The following is a 19,629-nucleotide window of genomic DNA, read 5'->3' as shown; positions in this document are numbered from 1 at the left end:
TAAAACCACCTCGTTGTTTCTACACTCACTGTTCATTTTATCTGCTCCATTTACCATATACAAGCACTTTGTGGTTCTACAATTACTGACTGTAGTCCATCTGTTTCTCTGCATGCTTTTTTTTTAGCCTGCTTTTACACTGTTCTTCAATGGCCAGGACCCCCACAGGACCACCACAGAGCAGGTATTATTTAGGTGGTGGATCATCCTCAGCACTGCACTGACACTGACATGGTGGTGGTATGTTAGTGTGTGTTGTGCTGGTATGAGTGGATCAGACACAGCAGTGCTGCTGGAGTTTTTAAATACTGTGTCCACTCACTGTCCACTCTATTAGACACTCCTACCCAGTTGGTCCACCTTGTAGATGTAAAGTCAGAGACGATCACTCATCTATTGCTGCTGTTTGAGTTGGTCATCTTCTAGACGTTCATCAGTGGTCATAGGACTCACAGGGCGCTGTTGGCTGGATATTTTTGGTTGGTGGACTATTCTCAGTCCAGCAGTGACAGTGAGGTGTTTAAAAACTCCATCAGCACTGCTGTGTCTTATCCACTCATACCAGCACAACACACACTAACACACCACCACCACCATGTCAGTGTCACTGCAGTGCTGAGAATCATCCACCACCCTAATAATATCTACTCTGTAGTGGTCCTGGGAGAGTCCTGATCATTGAAGAACAGCATGAAATGGGGATAACAAAGCATGCAGAGAAACAGATGGACTACAGTCAGTAATTGTAGAAGTACAAAGTGCTTCTATATGGTAAGTGGAGCTGATAAAATGGACAGTGAGTGTAGGAACAAGGAGGCGGTTTTAATGTTATGGCTGATCGGTGTATATTTCCCCTGAATAGACATTGTCTTGATGGCAGCATGTGTCTCTCTAAAATCCCAATATCTGCATCAATACCTTCACAGATAAGAACTTCAACCATGCTGTCTTCGCTGATGCTCCCCCCATATCATGACAAATGTTGGCTGTTGCACATTTCGATGATAACAGTCTGGATGGTCTTTATCAACTTTGCATGGAAAACTTGACTTACCTTTATCCCAAAACAAGTTGAAACGTGGACTCATCTGACCACAGCACACATTTCCTCTGTTTTGGGTCCATCTGAGATGAGATCAGGCCCAGAAAACTCAGAAAATGCATTTCTGCATAACATTTATTAATGACTTTTTGTTTCCATAATAAATTTTGAGGTTACATTTTGTGGTGCAGCTGAGTACCTTGTTAAGTGGCAATAGTTTTATCACAGTACTGTATTATAAAAGTTTCTCATGCAGTATAGTGTGAGGGTTTGAACATCACAGATATTCAATCCTGATTGATATATATAATATAAAGTGGCTTTGCTCTACATCAGGGGTGTCAAACTCATTTTAAGTGCCACATCTACATTATGGTGGCCCTCAAAGGGCCAATTGTAACGTATCCTGCTGTGATCGCAGTCTGACTTTTAGGTTTTGGACAATTTGTTGTTATTCTTGGAGGCTAAATTCTGTGTTTGATGTCATACTATGTTATACTGTATATTTATAATGTATATCTACATTTATATTGTACTCCTTTACCACAGACACGACCTCATAAAACAAGAGACTTTTCTTCTTGAAGCACAAACTTGTATTCACTTTCCCATCTTTCATTAAATTACCTTCCTTCTGCTTCAGTTTTCTCTTCTGTACATTTTGGGATTACTTGTAACATCCCTTGTTGAAAATCTGCCTCAGGTAAAGCTGATGTGGAAACACTGCCATCTAGTAGCGGGATGCGGTCACTTTGCGGGTCACAAAATCGGCATGCATTGTGGGAGATGCATTTTATGTACGATTTTACAGTGTATTTTAAGACAATCATACGTCTTTTAAGCTTTCGCAGGCCACATAAAATGACGTGGCGGGCCGGATTTGGCCCACAGGCCTTGAGTTTGACACGTGCTCTACAATTCCTTCTTTTTTCTTTTTACAATATTATGTATGGTAGATGGTGAAGGATCTAAATTATTTGTAATGTTGCATTGAGAGATGTTCTTTTTGAACTGATTGCCAATTCTCTTACAAAATTTGGTGCAAAGTGGTGAGCCATGGTGCAAAGTGGTGAGCCATGACCCATCACCAGTTCACCTGCTTATTGTGGAATATTCAAACGTGGTATGTGAGGTCAGGTACTCAGGCCAGGCAGTTCCTTTAGTCTTTCTGTTTTGCATGTTCAGACAGTGAAATTGTAGGATAAGCAGTAAAGTTAAAAAAAACCCAGACAGGACCATTTAAAATTGAAAGTGTAAGTATGTGCTGGAGAAACTTTTGAAGCTAACAGACTCATTTAGTCTGAAGTGTATCTGTAAGAGATCAGTAGAGGAGAATTAGCCTTGTTTCATCTTCAACCGTGTGGTGTAAGCTCTTATTTAGAGGCACAGCACATCTTCAAACAATAAAGGTTCCAGCTTCACATGTAGAGGAACTGACTGAAATTTTATTGCTTATTTGTTGCAGCCCTGCTTTTATAGGACACATTTCTTCAACGATAGGCGAGAGAGAAGCTAACAGAGGCGTAGAGGAGACTGTGTTATTTATATCTGTAAACAAAAGGGAAAAGAGTAGGTTGCTGTTAAAGGCAAATGGAAATTGATTTGGCTGACAGCTGTGTGTGACTAGAATGCTTAATGCAGAGCATCAAGATTCACATTTCTTCCTTTCTATAGGTTACAAGAAGGTAATCCACCGCAAAACTGTAATATTTTTAGGGATGAAATGTTTGCCTTTTTTTTTTTAAATTTATAACAGACCGTCATTAGTTGATGGTTAACCGATAAATGACAAGCTCGTACCGTCTTATTAAAATATAAAACCCATCACAGCGTTTTATATTAACAAGTCTTCATGCTTTTATAAAACAGTAAAATGGACATAAACATTGTACGTAAAGACTAGAATAGAAATGCAGTCGATTAATCATTGACATGCCTAAATATTACCTATACTGTGTCTATTTATTTTCTGTTTAAGAACTGCTTCTGTTTAAGTAGGTTTTCTCTGTTTTGAAAAAGCAGCTTACACATTTACTTTTACCTTCTACTGCTTTATTTGTTTTACTTTCTTTTTTGTGCGTGTTTTTTAAATTTTTTTATTTTTTCATGTCCAATTACCCGATTACATTTTGCTACCTCACTATTGATGCTAATCTCCACTCCTGACTGAGGAGAGCCGGGACTAACACACGCCCCCTCCGACACGTGTGCAGTTTCACCTGCACGAGGCGAGTTCATATGGGGCTCAGTCTTGCGTACAGAGAGTCACATACTGATCTCCATTATCCTTTTTCTCTGTGTAGGCGCCATAAATCAGCCAGCAGAGATCGGGATTGCATTAGCTATGAGTAATTCCCTCTGTCGTCCAACCCTGATGGACGAGCCAATCATTGTTCATGTGGGCTCCCAGCCTGCCGGTAGCAGAGCTGCGATTTGAACTGAGATGTGGTGCTCTGTGGTGCTAGCAAATTTTACTGCTGTATCACCTGAGCGCCTGCAGATTGTGTTTTTTGCTAAAGATGCTAGCTGTTTAGTGTAAAGATGTGGATGGAGGGAAGTGAGCTTGAGAAAATATCAATATGATTGGCAGCTTTTAAAAATAATTGATAAAGTGATTATAAATGTTATAAAATGTCTTAATAATTAAATGATTCATAAATAATTAGCCTAAAGATAATACAAGGTCTATACAAACCATTTGTATTAATCTACCTTTAGTTATTGTCTGGAAGAAATTTGCCATATGTTCATGCGTGCACCCTCTAGGTGGTCCCCCAAAAATACATCCATGTGATCCTCTGTGATAGGTAGATTTCTAAAGGTAAATCAATCAATTCATTAATGAATTAAATTAAATAATTAACAATATCAATCTACATAATCAATCTGTTTGTGGACACCTCTCCTGATTAATGGTTGCTGGTGTTTAACCACACCTATTGCTAAGATAATTACAATCACTCATTGTGTATTTAAGAACAGCATTGTTTTCAGCATGGCCTGAATGATTTAGGTTTAGACTGGTGACAAATCAAAGGAAAAACACCATCATGCAATGTTGATCCCCCACAAGCACCCACAACAGCTTTAGAACAACTTGGCCCAGATGTTTTGGATCAATGGGACACCAAAAGTTCTTGCCTTAGTGTTTTAATTATGGTGGAGAAGTCTAACATTTGAAAATCTCTTATTGGTGTTCAGTTGCATTAACTGGGTTAATACCCTCATGCCCTGTGAATGTGGGCATTATTATTCTGAAGACCACTCCTAATAGAACCAAAAGTGTTCCTTTATGTTATCAGATTATCAGAATTAGCAGCAGCAAAGCAATAGTGTGTACCTCACGATCTGTAGCCACAGGAAAACTTAAATCTGGTTTGATACTTCTGCTGTGGCTTCTGGGATTTGTGGTTCAGACCGTGTGTGAGAGCGAACAGCATGTTCTTTTGAGGAAGTGAATGTTTGGTCCCTGGTGTACAATAACTAATTTGGATTACACAGCTCTAGTAAACGGATGCAAAATCTCACAAGGTCAGTAATAATACTTGTAACAAAAATGCAGAATACCCAAGACAGAACCTATTTCACGGCTTGTATATTTTCTGTTTTCAAAATTACATTGACAATAGAAATGTTTGTCTTGCCATAATAGTACATATACAGTGGTACCTTAAAACTTAATTGGTTCTGGGAGTGGCGATGAGTTTAAAAGGTGTTGAGTTTCAAGGTATTTTTCAAATAAGGATGTGTGAGAAACCTGTTAATGTGTTTCATGGTTCCGTAAAACTGCATATATTTTAGGCTAATGTAAAATAATGGGGTTGTTTTTGACACTTATACACTGAAGATAACACAAATATAATATAATAAACACTGAAATACAATTGAAAACAGTTAAAAATCTATAAAAAATACAAGCACAGCAAGAAGGTCCTGAGTTTGATCCCCAGGTGGGGCGGTCCAGGTCCTTTCTGTGTGGAGTTTGCAAGTTTTCCCCGTGTCTGCATGGGTTTCCTCCCACAGTCCAAAGACATGCAAGTGAGGTGAATTGGAGATACAAAATTGTCCATGACTGTTTGACATTAAAACTTGTGAACTGATGAATCTTGTGTAACCAGTAATCACCTGTCCTGTCATGAATGTAACCAAAGTGTAAAACATGACGTTAAAATCCTAACAAACAAACAAACTATCTTAATCGTAGAGATGCTTGATCTTGGAATACCGTATTCTGTTCAGTAAGGGCGCATTCACATGAGAAGCGGCACAATCGCTTTTGCACTGGCTGTGCCGTTATTTTCTATGGAGTGTGGCGGTGCACAAAGCTTAACGTGACTTATTGTACTAAAACAACGAGTGAGGAATTTCATTAGTGGAGGTTTAATGTTTCTGTGTCGTTCTTTTTTATTATTATTAAAAATCCCATTTTCTTTCCATTTTTAGCATAGTCAATTTGTCTTCCACTGCTGGGGATCCCCGATTTTTTGCAGTCGAGGTGGGTATATTGCTGCTCACGCCTCCTCCAACCTGCATGCAGCCCTTAATGAAACCCTTTTTCATCCATGCACTCTGCACATGCGCCTCTATCCGCCAATCAGAATCCTTACACAGCGTTTGAAGACCCCACCCACATATTCTGGTCATTCCTCCCGGCAGGCACTGCCAATTATGCCCGCTACATGGCGCCCAGCTGGCCGGTGGCAACGTCAAGTTTCGAATCAAGGAGTTCTGAATTTCGGCGCTGGTGCACTAGTGGAATATCCCGCTGCGCCACCTGGTTGCCCTATGTCGTTCTTTTAATACATTGTCACATTAAGCTTTTTGTTTAAACGATAAGTGTTTTAGACTCTCTGAAAAGCTGATTCTCAGAATTTCTCAGAACCCAGTGCTATAACACAAGTTTTAAAGTGAAACAGGAGGAAAATCCAGCTAAACGCATATACATGTGGATGCTTTCAGACTGGAATTGATGGTTATTCCACGCACTTTAATGATGTTTTACTGCACTGCCCAAGCCAAGCACTGAACAAAGTGACTGTTCATTGTTAATTTGAAATAAATTCATTAAAAAAAAAAGCTGAACACGTCCAGTTTTAGGTAAATGCCAAGTTTAAGGGTACACATTCTGAAATCAAGAGACAATTGCAGAGACTGTGCGGACGTGCAGAGACACTATACTGTCATTAGCTGTTGGCACCTGCAATTTATGCCTTTTGCATGGATAACATCATCACTCGTCCACCAATCTCCATCTGAGACATTTATTTAAATGCAAAACATGTAGGAGAGTCACGGATGTTATAGTTGTCCATGAAAGCTGCACTTTGGTGCATGTCTGTGGACAGTCTTTACATTTTTTATTTGAAGTTATTTACTGAGTGTCTGACTATGCATGTATGCAGATACAAAGGTAAGATGGGATTTTTTACAGGGTGTGAAAGCCCAGTAGGAGCAGAACACTGGAAAATGAATGCTCAAAATGCTAAACATGTTCAGTTGTTCTAAGTATTTGTCCAGAAGTCAAATTATGTTCTTGGATTTTTTTTTTCCGAAATGCCTTTTCATAGTCGACAATATGTGTAATGAAGTTTATCTTTACAGACAAGTGCCAGCCTGCCTTGCATTCCACACAAGTATGTTATCATTGGTGTGTGTGTGTGTGTGTGTGTGTGTGTGTGTGTGTGTGTGTGTGTGTGTGTGTGTGTGTGTGTGTGTGTGTGATAGTTCTAAGCGTGAGTGTATTAAAGATAGAGATCTTGCTGACAGTAATGATCTATCTTGTATTTTTACACTAAGGATGTGCCCGAGTTTTAAATCAATGTCTGTCAGCAGAAGGAAACACAGATATAACGATACACAGATTTCATATTGTGACCTAGAATTTTTGCACCACAGTAGGATAGTGTGTAGGATAGATATTTGTGAGGGTGGTGTGTGGTTTGTGATGTGGTTTAGCATGCTGTGTGAGTGTCTGTGTGCTTGGCTAGATCAAACTGGCAGAATGTAGTGTAATTAGCACTGTTGTAATTAAAAGCTAATGAAGTACCTGTTGTTAATCACATTTGTATTATTTCGCTTTACTCATCATTGGCTACACATAGAATACACTCAGAATTCATACTGTTTGATTTTTCTTTTAGCTGCTCTCGTATTTAGGGGTCGGCACAGTAGATTGGTGTGGCTGCATACCAGACTTAGGTTAGTTTATATGCTGGATGCCCTTCTTGACACAACCCTTTATTTTTATCTAGGCCTGGGACCAGCACTGAGAGCACTCTGACAAGTGCACCTCCCAATGGCTAAGCTGTTCTGTCTTCGTGAATATGTCTGTACCACGTTCACACACCTGGATTTGGGCCGCTTAACCCATTAATTTTTTCCAATTTTTCCCAATTTAGTACTGGCTAGTTGGAACTTATCTCTCTCTTGTCACCAATTAAGGAGAGCCGAGTATGAGTATAACATCTGTGATCAGCTGCTCTCTGTCCAAGCGCCATAGTAGTACATATGCAAGTATATTGCCTAGATTGGTCAGCAGAGGTTGCAATTATCAAGGAATCCTGTTTTAGACAGTATCCCTCCTTTACAGACACACGCCCAATCATGTGTCTGTGTAGGAACCCAACTGGCTGATAGTAAAGCTGAGATTGAAACTCCAGAGCTCGAGATCTCAGCAGCATGTTTTACTGCTGTGCCACCCAAGCATTCCAGTTTATCCCATTCTTCATGTTCAGATTGTTATGGTGAACCACTCATAGACATTCAGAGACTTGTTTTGGCTGTATGCTTTGGGTTATTGACATGTTGAAAGGTTCAAAATTGCCTTGCACTATTTGGCAACATGTTCCCTTAGCAATCTCCCTGTCCTTGCTACTTAGAAGCACATCATAGCAAACCCCATAGCAGGCTGCAATCGGCCTTTTACTTTACAATGACTGTCATTTTTATAGCGACTCTTGTAGAGTTTCTCAACCTAACCTCCTTATGATCTAGTTATTTCCTATTCCCGATCATGAACCTGCTGCTGTTTGCACAACCTCTGATCTGATCAAGTTCAAAAGTCGGACCTCTGCTGCTCAGGTGGCGCAACGGTAAAATACACTAGCACACCAGAGCTGGAATTTTGAATACATCTATATGATGCGGCTATATGAACAACGTTTGGTTGTTGTTTATACAGGGTAGGGAGCCGGATAGGGACCTCATAACTGATGCAATTAGGACCTCTGCTGGCTGATTGATGGTGTCTGCACAGAGTCGAGGAATAATGCGATCAGGGTGTGGCTCTCCGTGCACAGGGCTGATTCGCATATAAACTCGCCTCGTGCAGGTGAAAAAATGCAGTCGGCTACTGCACACGTGTCGGAGGGGACGTGTGTCAGTTCGCTCTCCTCAATCAGGGGCGGGGGTCAGCACCAGTAGAGAGGAAGCGTAATGCAATTGGGTAAAAATTGGACACGCTGAAAATCGGGAGAAAAAGGGAAAAAATGCATTAAAAAAAAGTTGGATCTCCACGCACCCATTCCACCATGGGTCCAATCTGTGGGTATTTCTTATCACCTGCCAGTATTATGTTCCCACACAGAGCGTTATTGCATACTGAGAGCCACGCTTCACTTCATGAACCCCCCCCCATGCCATTCAACTTTTATATTATTTTTTTATATTTTGTTAATGTAAAAAATATATTATATTCAGACTCGTCACAGTGTTTTAGATATTAAAGTCTAATTTTGAAATAAGACAAGCATATGGTTTGGTGTCCACAAATTTTTGGCCAAATAATGTATTTAAGATTTAAATCTTTGACAAAGTCCAGATGTTGGTAGTGACTTGTTTCTTCACACGTCCTTTTTTTTCTCTGACAGAGGGTTACAGGGGTCATGTCTTGGACTTCCTGTGTATTGGTCTCACATCTCTTGCTCCCTGAGCTCTTCTGCACTCTACTACATTCTCTCTGGTGTATTCTCTCTTTCTCTCTCTCTCTCTCTCTCTCTCTCTCTCTCTCTCTCTCTCTCTCTCTCTCTCTCTCTCTCTCTCTCATTCTCATTCTCATTCTCATTCCATCGTTCCTGCTCTCACTTCTCTGTGCCTTCAGGTCAAGCCTTTCCCAGCAACTGGGGCACAAGTGGCTCGAGTCACATGGTTTAATCTGACAGACTGTGAACTGAAAACTGAGAACAAGTTTTCAGAACCCAACTCCAAACATACACACACACACACACACACACATGAAATCAGAATCAGAACGCCTTGTTTATGTTTATTCTGTCAGTCAAGATTCAGACCCATCCCCAAGAGTACATCACTCTGCTCCTTCTCTACAGCTCTAAAAATAACTTCTCCGTCTTTAGATACTTCGCCAAAGTTTCCTTGAACAAAATAATGTAAAAGAAATAACATTCTAGCCAATCACAATACTTAGTGCATGGAATAGATGGAATGCTATGAAATGTTGCAACAAAGCTAACACTGACGGAAGCATATTACTTGTTTTATATAATTTAGCAAAAACACACACATTACACTCTCTTACTGTAGGAGATTAGCCCTTTTATTAGAGAAAATAGCTCGTGTGTGAATTACAAGGGTGTGGAAAAAGAAGCAAGATCAGATATATGGCAGATCCTTTCCACCTAACGAACCAGTGAGAATGAACACAGAGGTCATTAGGAGCAACACGTGTAATTAAAAGCAGAACGATCATTACAACTAGAACACAAAATGTGCTATTCGCTACATCACTCCAACACATCTTACTCTACACAAAGGCTTCTAAAACAATTTAATTATTAATCCCATGTCAACACTTATAACTGTTTTCAGCCATGGGTGGGTTGCACACATATGCAACAAAATATCAATATATATATATATATAGTATTAGGGCTGTCACACGATTAAAAATTTTAATCGAGATTAATCGCGATTAAAGAACAAAATTAATCTCGATTAATCTCGATTAGCATTTTTAATCGTGTGACAGCCCTAATATATATGTATTCATCTCAATTAATCGCAAACTAATAATTAAGCAAAATTTGAACAGTTATGCACATTGTTATTGCAAGAACGTGTTTACCAATAAAACATTCATAAAATATGATAAAATTATTAAATCTAAATTCATTGTAGAATGCACATTATCTGACAAAAGTGAGGATCTTTTCCTGTTCATGACCCTGACACTGAAAACAGGTGCACCAACCATAATGTTTTGATCTAATATAAGGCATCAATAAAGCATCAAAACACAGATATGATTATTTCATAGATCTATTAAGAAAAACCCTTTAATACTGTGTTTGTGCAGAAAGAATACTGGGAAATACTGTTCTAAATTACCATTTAAACATCTATAAATACCTGAAACAGTCAAGTTAGCAGACATTATCTGTAAGTAATTGACTGTAGCTATAAAAAAAAGTGTTAATTAAAACAGTCCATGTAAACGCTTAGTCCATATAAATATCAGATACGAATGTGTTTTTAGAAAACTACAAACATCACAAATATAAATCATGTTTATAACTATGAGATAGAATAAGCTGAATAAACTGTAGAGATGAAACATCACACAGAGTTTCACTTTTTACCGGAGGGGGAGGAGGCGGAGCTACACGGTTTTGATGGACAGCTCTAGCAGCCAATGGAAATACTCATTACAAAGCTTGCATGGTTTCATTCATCTTTTCATCAACACGTAAAAAAAGTGAAAACCGCTAAAAGTGGTTTATCATCGGACAGTTCATGCGCTTTACATCCTAATTCATCTGAAACACAGTTAATTACCACAGAGACACACATGTATGTGGCACAAACAGCCAAATAAAAATAGTTAGGTTAAAAATGTTAGTCTTGATAAATTTTTTTAATCGCGATTAAAATTTTAACGCGTTAATCGCGTTAATTAACGTGATTAACGACAGCCCTAATATATATATACAGGGGTTGGACAAAATAACTGAAACACCTGTCATTTTAGTGTGGGAGGTTTCATGGCTAAATTGGACCAGTCTGGTGGCCAATCTTCATTAATTGCACATTGCACCAGTAAGAGCAGAGTGTGAAGGTTCAATTAGCAGGGTAAGAGCACAGTTTTGCTCAAAATATTGCAATGCACACAACATTATGGGTGACATACCAGAGTTCAAAAGAGGACAAATTGTTGGTGCACGTCTTGCTGGCGCATCTGTGACCAAGACAGCAAGTCTTTGTGATGTATCAAGAGCCACGGTATCCAGGGTAATGTCAGCATACCACCAAGAAGGACAAACCACATCCAACAGGATTAACTGTGGACGCAAGAGGAAGCTATCTGAAAGGGATGTTCGGGTGCTAACCCGGATTGTATCCAAAAAACATAAAACCACGGCTGCGCAAATCACGGCAGAATTAAATGTGCACCTCGACTCTCCTGTTTCCACCAGAACTGTCCGTCGGGAGCTCCACAGGGTCAATATACACAGCCGGGCTGCTATAGCCAAACCTTTGGTCACTCGTGCCAATGCCAAACGTCGGTTTCAATGGTGCAAGGAGCGCAAATCTTGGGCTGTGGACAATGTGAAACATGTATTGTTCTCTGATGAGTCCACCTTTACTGTTTTCCCCACATCCGGGAGAGTTACGGTGTGGAGAAGCCCCAAAGAAGCGTACCACCCAGACTGTTGCATGCCCAGAGTGAAGCATGGGGGTGGATCAGTGATGGTTTGGGCTGCCATATCATGGCATTCCCTTGGCCCAATACTTGTGCTAGATGGGCGCGTCACTGCCAAGGACTACCGAACCATTCTGGAGGACCATGTGCATCCAATGGCGGTGCCGTGTATCAGGATGACAATGCACCAATACACACAGCAAGACTGGTGAAAGATTGGTTTGATGAACATGAAAGTGAAGTTGAACATCTCCCATGGCCTGCACAGTCACCAGATCTAAATATTATTGAGCCACTTTGGGGTGTTTTGGAGAAGCGAGTCAGGAAACGTTTTCCTCCACCAGCATCACGTAGTGACCTGGCCACTATCCTGCAAGAAGAATGGCTTAAAATCCCTCTGACCACTGTGCAGGACTTGTATATGTCATTTCCAAGACGAATTGACGCTGTATTGGCCGCAAAAGGAGGCCCTACACCATACTAATAAATTATTGTGGTCTAAAACCAGGTGTTTCAGTTATTTTGTCCAACCCCTGTATATATATATATACAACCCCTGGCAAAAATTATGGAATCACCACTCTTGGAAGATGTTCTTTCAATTGTTTAATTTTGTAGAAAAAAAATAAATCACAGACATGCCACAAAACTATCATTTCTCAAACTGTCAACCCTCTGGCATTAAGAAACAATAAAAAAAGAAACAAATATAATAGTTGTGGTCAGTCACAATTGCTTTTTTTAGATCAAGTAGAGGAAAAAAATATGGAATCACTGAAATCTGAGGAAAAAATTATGGAATCACTCTGTAATTTGCAGTTTAAAAACAAAACATCTGCAGCAGATTAGATTTGCTAATTATTCTTCAGTTTAAAAAGAGTGCTTACACCTCGGAGAGCTGTTGCACAAAGCAGATTGTCATGAATCATGGTTCCAACACAAGATATGTCAGTTGAAACAAATGAGAGGATTATAAAACTCCTTCAAGAAGATAAATCATTGTGGAATGTCGCAAAAGATGTTGGTTGTTCCCAGTAAGCTGTGTTTAAAATCTGGACCAAGTACAAACAAAATGGGAAGGTTGTAAAAGGGAAGCATACTGGTAGACCAAGTAACACATCAAAGCATCAAGATAGAAAACTTAAAGCAATATGTCTTGAAAACAGAAAATGCACAACAAAACAAACGAGAAACAAGTGGCCGGAAAGTGGAGTCAATGTCTGACTGAACTGTAAGAAATCACCTAAAAGAAATGGGATTTACATACAGAAAAGCCAAACAAAAGCCATCATTAACACCTAAAAAGAAAAGAACAAGGTTAAAGTAGGCTAAAGAAAAGCAATCGTGGACTGTGGGTGACTGGATAAAAGTGATCTTCAGTGATGAATCGCGAATCTGCATTGGGCAAGGTGATGATGCTGGAACTTTTGTTTGGTGTCTGTCCAATGAAATTTATGAAGATAACTGCCTAAAGAAAACATGTTAATTTCCACAGTTGTTGATGATATGGGCCTGCATGTCGGGTAAAGGCACAGGGGAGATGGTCTTCAATAAATGCCAAAGTCCACATTGAAATTTTGGACGCTTTTCTTATTCCATCAGTTGAAAGGATGTTTGGTGATGATGACTTCATTTTTCAAGATGATAATGCATCTTGCCATAGGGCAAAGGACATGAAAACTTTCCTTCAAGAAAACATATAATGTCAATGGCATGGCCTGCAAATAGTCCGGATCTCAATCCATTTGAAAATCTCTGGTGGAAATTGAAGAAAATGGTCAATGACAAGGTTCCAACCTGCAAAGCTGATCTGGCAACAGCAATAAGAGACAGTTGAAGGCAGATTGATGAAAAATACTGTTTGTCATTAGTTAACTCCATGCCTCAGAGAGTTTAAACCATTATAAAAGCCAGAGGTGGTGCAACAAAGTAGTAATGGTGCAGTGTTTTCTAATGATTCCATAATTTTTTCCTCAGATTTGAGTGATTCCATATTTTTTTCCTCTACTTGATCTAAAAAAAGCAATTGTGACTGACCACAACTATTATATTTGTTTCTTTTTTTATTGTTTCTTAATGCCAGAGGGTTGACAGTTTGAGAAATGATAGTTTTGTGGCATGTCTGTGATTTATTTTTTTTCTACAAAATTAAACAATTGAAAGAACATCTTCCAAGAGTGGTGATTCCATAATTTTTGCCAGGGGTTGTATATATATATATATACAGGGGTTGGACAAAATAACTGAAACACCTGGTTTTAGACCACAATAATTTATTAGTATGGTGTAGGGCCTCCTTTTGCGGCCAATACAGCGTCAATTCGTCTTGGAAATGACATATACAAGTCCTGCACAGTGGTCAGAGGGATTTTAAGCCATTCTTCTTGCAGGATAGTGGCCAGGTCACTACGTGATGCTGGTGGAGGAAAACGTTTCCTGACTCGCTTCTCCAAAACACCCCAAAGTGGCTCAATAATATTTAGATCTGGTGACTGTGCAGGCCATGGGAGATGTTCAACTTCACTTTCATGTTCATCAAACCAATCTTTCACCAGTCTTGCTGTGTGTATTGGTGCATTGTCATCCTGATACACGGCACCGCCATTGGATGCACATGGTCCTCCAGAATGGTTCGGTAGTCCTTGGCAGTGACGCGCCCATCTAGCACAAGTATTGGGCCAAGGGAATGCCATGATATGGCAGCCCAAACCATCACTGATCCACCCCCATGCTTCACTCTGGGCATGCAACAGTCTGGGTGGTACGCTTGTTTGGGGCTTCTCCACACCGTAACTCTCCCGGATGTGGGGAAAACAGTAAAGGTGGACTCATCAGAGAACAATACATGTTTCACATTGTCCACAGCCCAAGATTTGCGCTCCTTGCACCATTGAAACCGACGTTTGGCATCGGCACGAGTGACCAAAGGTTTGACTATAGCAGCCCGGCCGTGTATATTGACCCTGTGGAGCTCCCGACGGACAGTTCTGGTGGAAACAGGAGAGTTGAGGTGCACATTTAATTCTGCCGTGATTTGGGCAGCCGTGGTTTTATGTTTTTTGGATACAATCCGGGTTAGCACCCGAACATCCCTTTTAGACAGCTTCCTCTTGCGTCCACAGTTAATCCTGTTGGATGTTGTTTGTCCTTCTTGGTGGTATGCTGACATTACCCTGGATACCGTGGCTCTTGATACATCACAAAGACTTGCTGTCTTGGTCACAGATGCGCCAGCAAGACGTGCACCAACAATTTGTCCTCTTTTGAACTCTGGTATGTCACCCATAATGTTGTGTGCATTGCAATATTTTGAGCAAAACTGTGCTCTTACTCTGCTAATTGAACCTTCACACTCTGCTCTTACTGGTGCAATGTGCAATTAATGAAGATTGGCCACCAGACTGGTCCAATTTAGCCATGAAACCTCCCACACTAAAATGACAGGTGTTTCAGTTATTTTGTCCAACCCCTGTATATTTATAACCATAACTTGTTTTTTCCACCAATATACAGTCAACTATCAGTGAGTTACAGTTTTCTTTGTTTTAACTTTGTTCTACACTTTACATTTGTACATTTACTACATTTGGCCGCCACTTTATTCTCTAAGTAACGTACAACTGTAACCAAATATAGTCCAAGCAATTGGAGGTTAAAAGCCTTTCTCAGTTTTCCAGCAGTAGCGGCTTTAAACAGCGATCTGCAGAATGACTAGTTGTGTACTTTAACTGCTGGGCTACCACTCCCTATTTTGGTTTATGAATTCTTTAGCCTATCAAAATATGTATTTTTCATAATGAACCCAGAGTGAAAAGCTGGACAGATACCGTGGGATCCTTGTTTGCAGAAGCTGAATTGCTCTCTTGTGTCCTCGACCCGATCATGTTTTCCAGCTGTAAGCATGATTGCGGGTGACTGTGGTCTGAACCAGGACATCTGCCTGAAGGGATAAAGCTGCAGATGGTTCCCATAGGCCTCGTGTGCACTGCAGGGTTGAGTCAGACAGACGAAACAGGAATGTAGGAATCAGACTGGTCGTGACTGTACTGGCATTTAAAAACCCATGCATATTAGCCACCCTTTGCTGACTCTTCTATTATTTATGTGCTGCAACATTGTCATCTTTCTTTTATACTGTTGAATTTGATGGAAACGATTTTTGGCTGCGTTGACATGTTTATCAGGGGAGTGGACACATACTGGCATTTAGGTGCTCAAATGTTTCTGTGTATATTGAATCTAAACACAGCGGCAAGCAGTAAAAACATAGTGGCAAAGAGGTGAATTTTGGTGAATGTTTTGCAGCATATCTAGTAAGTTCAGCTTCAGTAGGTGCTCTAAAGCATAGCTTGGTGCTGTGTATTTGCGTTATGATTTACCACAGTCATAAATGGCATGCATACAGGGCAGATAGAACTCGCACAATAGCACACTTATTATTTTACTAATAGAAACATGTCTGTTTAGCATTGTGGATATCATCTTTTTTTATTTGTTTAAACTCTAGCTTTTGTTCTGTTATACATAACCTTTCATTTATTACACAGTGTTACATTTGTTGTAGGCGTACGGAAGTTTGGAAATTACATGTTCAGTTGTTACTGATTTTGATTAATCTTCTTCTTTCAGCTGCCACAGCAGATTGTTTGTCTCTATCTTGCCCTGTCCTAAACATCCTCCTTTGTCATCCAAACCGCCTGCATTTCCTCTCTCACCGCAACAATAAACCTCATCCTTCTCCTGATATAACTCTCATCCCTTCTTTGCACATGCCCAAACCATCTCAATCTCTCCTCCCTAACTTTGTCTCCAAAACATCGTACCTGCGTTAACCTAAATCTAAATCTGACCTGAATCTAAATCTTGTTAATGCCTGACAGGGTTCACAGTTTGAGAACCTCTGATTCTCAGGGACTTGTTTTGGTTTATTTAGGACTTTTACTGGTAACATACTGGCTTATACTCTCATCATCATTTTGTGCCTACATCGGGCAATCAGAGTTTAGAAAAACTCCTAAAATGTAGTGTCTTTTTTATATGTATATGTAGCTGTTGTTGCAATGCAGTTTTTATGCACGGACAAGGAGTAGTAGCTCCTTTATAAATAGGCAACATTTTAGTCTGACAGATCTACATCAGCCCTAATGAACTCTGTTAGAAGAAAGGTTCGGGGTAATTTCACGTTGTACAATTCTCTAATGGAAGCAGTTGTCTAAATTGATTCTTGAATGCTCATTTGGGAGGACATTACTCAGTGCTGTCTACTATGCTTTTCCTCAGACAGCCGTTATAAACTGGTCACTTAGCACTGCTGGAAGGACAGGTTTATCTTAACTGCAGTCAGATCTTTAATGCTAGAAAAGATGCAGTTAGAAGTGGGAAGCCATCAGCTTCGATTTTGTTAGTGGGTTTGCCAGTGTGGCTTTACAGATTATTATTAAGAGCCACCAATTCGATTCTGACTCCTGGCGACCATATAGATAGTGTTTCTCCAGAATATCTTGCCTACTGTTTGGGTCCTCAAGCTTCGCAATGACTCGTTCATTGTTTCTCTAATTGTTTTCATCGACCATGTTGCTGGTCGTCCTCTTCCTCTATCAACTATAATCCCCCCCCCTTTTTTCCCCACTTTAGCGCATCCAATTTCTGCCCGTCAATCATCCTCTCACTACTGCTGGTCCCTGCTCCTGATTGGGGAGGACGAGGCTGCTCCACGTCCCCTCCGACACGTACACAGCAATCGAACATCTTATCACCTACACTTGACGAGTGCAGTGCGGTGCAGTACAACGCTGTGTAGGGAGAGCCACACCCTCTACCGCACTCCTTTCCCATCTCCGTGCAGGCGCCACCAACCAGCCAGCAGAGGTCGTAATCGCACTAGTCTGAGAGAGAGTCCCCATCTGGCTTAATCCCGCCCCTATCTGAACAACAGGCCAATCGTTGTTCATGTGGCCGCTCAGCCTCAGCCGGCAGGCAGAGCCGAGATTCGATTCGATGTATTCGAGATCTCAGCTCTGGTGAACAGTGTGTGTTTTTACCACTGCGACCCTGAGCGGCAACTATAATTTGTTAAGCATATGTTATTTATTTATTTGTCTACTTTGCCGTCTAATTTACTCTTAAAATTCTTTGCCAGCACCAAAGTTCAAACGCATGGATATTCTTTGTGTCCTGCTTTTTCCACTGTCCAGCTTTTACATCCATAATTAGGGCCCTACTAAATTCATGGGAAAATGTGCTTAATTTTACAGACACTACTTTTTAAAAATCACAGATTTTTAAAGAAAGGTGCCACATTTCATGTCAGTCATTAAGTTACATTCGTACATTAAATGAAAGCATAAATGGAAGCTTCAGTACACAGCATAGCCTCTTGATGGTTGAATGTAAACCTAGAACATCCAGCAACAGTACAAGGCTTTATGTTCTCGGTAGTGTTTTGACCTACTGAATTGGTTGGGAGTTTTTCAAACTCAGTTACCCAAGTGGTGTTTTTAGCTGCTTTACACTTCAACATCTTGGACATTTTGACTAACCGATTGCTAACTGAATTGCCGTAGGGTTGCTAGGACCGCCTCATGGGGCAAATGAACCAAAAAGTAAACGTGAGGCACTTAAACGCTACACAAATGAAAAATGTTAAATCGCTAAACACAAACCTTACGTTTTAAATTTCACAGCAAATTACATATTACACAGGTAATCCATAAAGAACCACAGAGAGAAGCATAGTCTGGACAATTCTGATCTTTGTTTAGAGAGACAGATTGTTACATCTGAAAATCTGTTCCAGCTCCTTTAATCTTGTTCTGAATGCTGTTTCCTTTGCTGTTATATATTGATCCAAGTAGGTAAAAGCTGTCCACATTTTGACTCCCTCTCCATCGCTGGTAAAGATTTTTGACACGTGGGCAGCAGCCGTATGCATCTTGTCACCTACCTGTACATTTTGATGAGTGCAATGTGGATCAGCACTGTGTACGGAGAGACACACCCTGACAGCACTCTTTTCCCATCTCTGTGCAGGCGCCATCAATCAGCCAGCAGAGGCCGTAATTGCATTAGTTATGAGTGAGTCCCTATCCGGCTTTTTAATATCCCACCGCTATCTAAACAACAGGCCAATAGCTGTTCATGCGGCTGCACAGCCCAGCCGGCAGGCAGAGCTGAGACTCAATACGATGTATTCGAGATCCCAGCTCTGGTTCCAGCGTGTGTTTTTACCGCTGCACCACCTAAGCGTCTTTTTTAATATTAAGCCGAAGTTCCAACTTTACTCTGTTGTTAACTTTACTTATGCTTATGGAACTAATGCTAGGATCTACACCGCAGTCATTGAATCTGTCCTGTGCACATCCATCACAGTGTGGTTCGGTTCAGCCACAAAACAGGACAGATGCAGATTGCAAAGAGTGGTGGATAGAGCAGCAAAAATCATCGGTGCTCCTTTGCCTACCCTCCAGGACTTATACACAACAAGGACCAGAAACCGGGCAGAAAAAATTATCACAGACTCTGCACACCCTGGACACGAACTCTTTAACCTCCTACCCTCTGGCAGGCGCTACAGAGCCCTGAACACTAAATCAAACAGACACTGTAACAGTTTCTTTCCAAATGCCATCAAACTCATTAATAACAAAAACTGAACTACTGTTTACTGTTGTTTACATGCCACACTGCACTTTATACATGCTGTATAATACCGTAACTGCATCTTACCTTACTCAACTATTTATCTTACACTATTTTTATATTTTCTGTACATATGCAAATTCTGCTGAACATGTAAAATTGTACATTGTCTACATAGTCTTGTCTGTATATTGTATTGTTGTAAATTGTAGAGAGCTAACAACAGCCGGAAACAAATTCCTTGTGTGTGTAAACATACTTGGCGAATAAAGCTGATTCTGATTCTGATTCT

General features: G+C 40.3%; 1 protein-coding gene across 2 annotated transcripts in view; it reads left to right on the top strand.

Annotated features, from left to right (window-relative positions):
• Positions 1-19,629, top strand: part of nck2b (NCK adaptor protein 2b) — a 70,562-nt gene that overhangs the window by 36,882 nt on the left and 14,051 nt on the right. Inside the window, exon 1 of one of the 2 annotated variants that reach the window (XM_062996811.1) lies at positions 5,485-5,537. The exons of the other annotated variant lie outside the window; for it this stretch is intronic. The gene's annotated coding sequence lies outside the window, so the exon portion shown is untranslated. Of the gene's footprint in view, positions 1-5,484; positions 5,538-19,629 lie in introns of those variants that run through there. 2 annotated transcript variants of the gene reach the window in all.

This window comes from Trichomycterus rosablanca, chromosome 6 (assembly GCF_030014385.1).
Source record: "Trichomycterus rosablanca isolate fTriRos1 chromosome 6, fTriRos1.hap1, whole genome shotgun sequence".
Lineage (NCBI taxonomy): Eukaryota > Metazoa > Chordata > Actinopteri > Siluriformes > Trichomycteridae > Trichomycterus > Trichomycterus rosablanca.
This window is presented reverse-complemented; position numbering and strand designations above follow the sequence as displayed.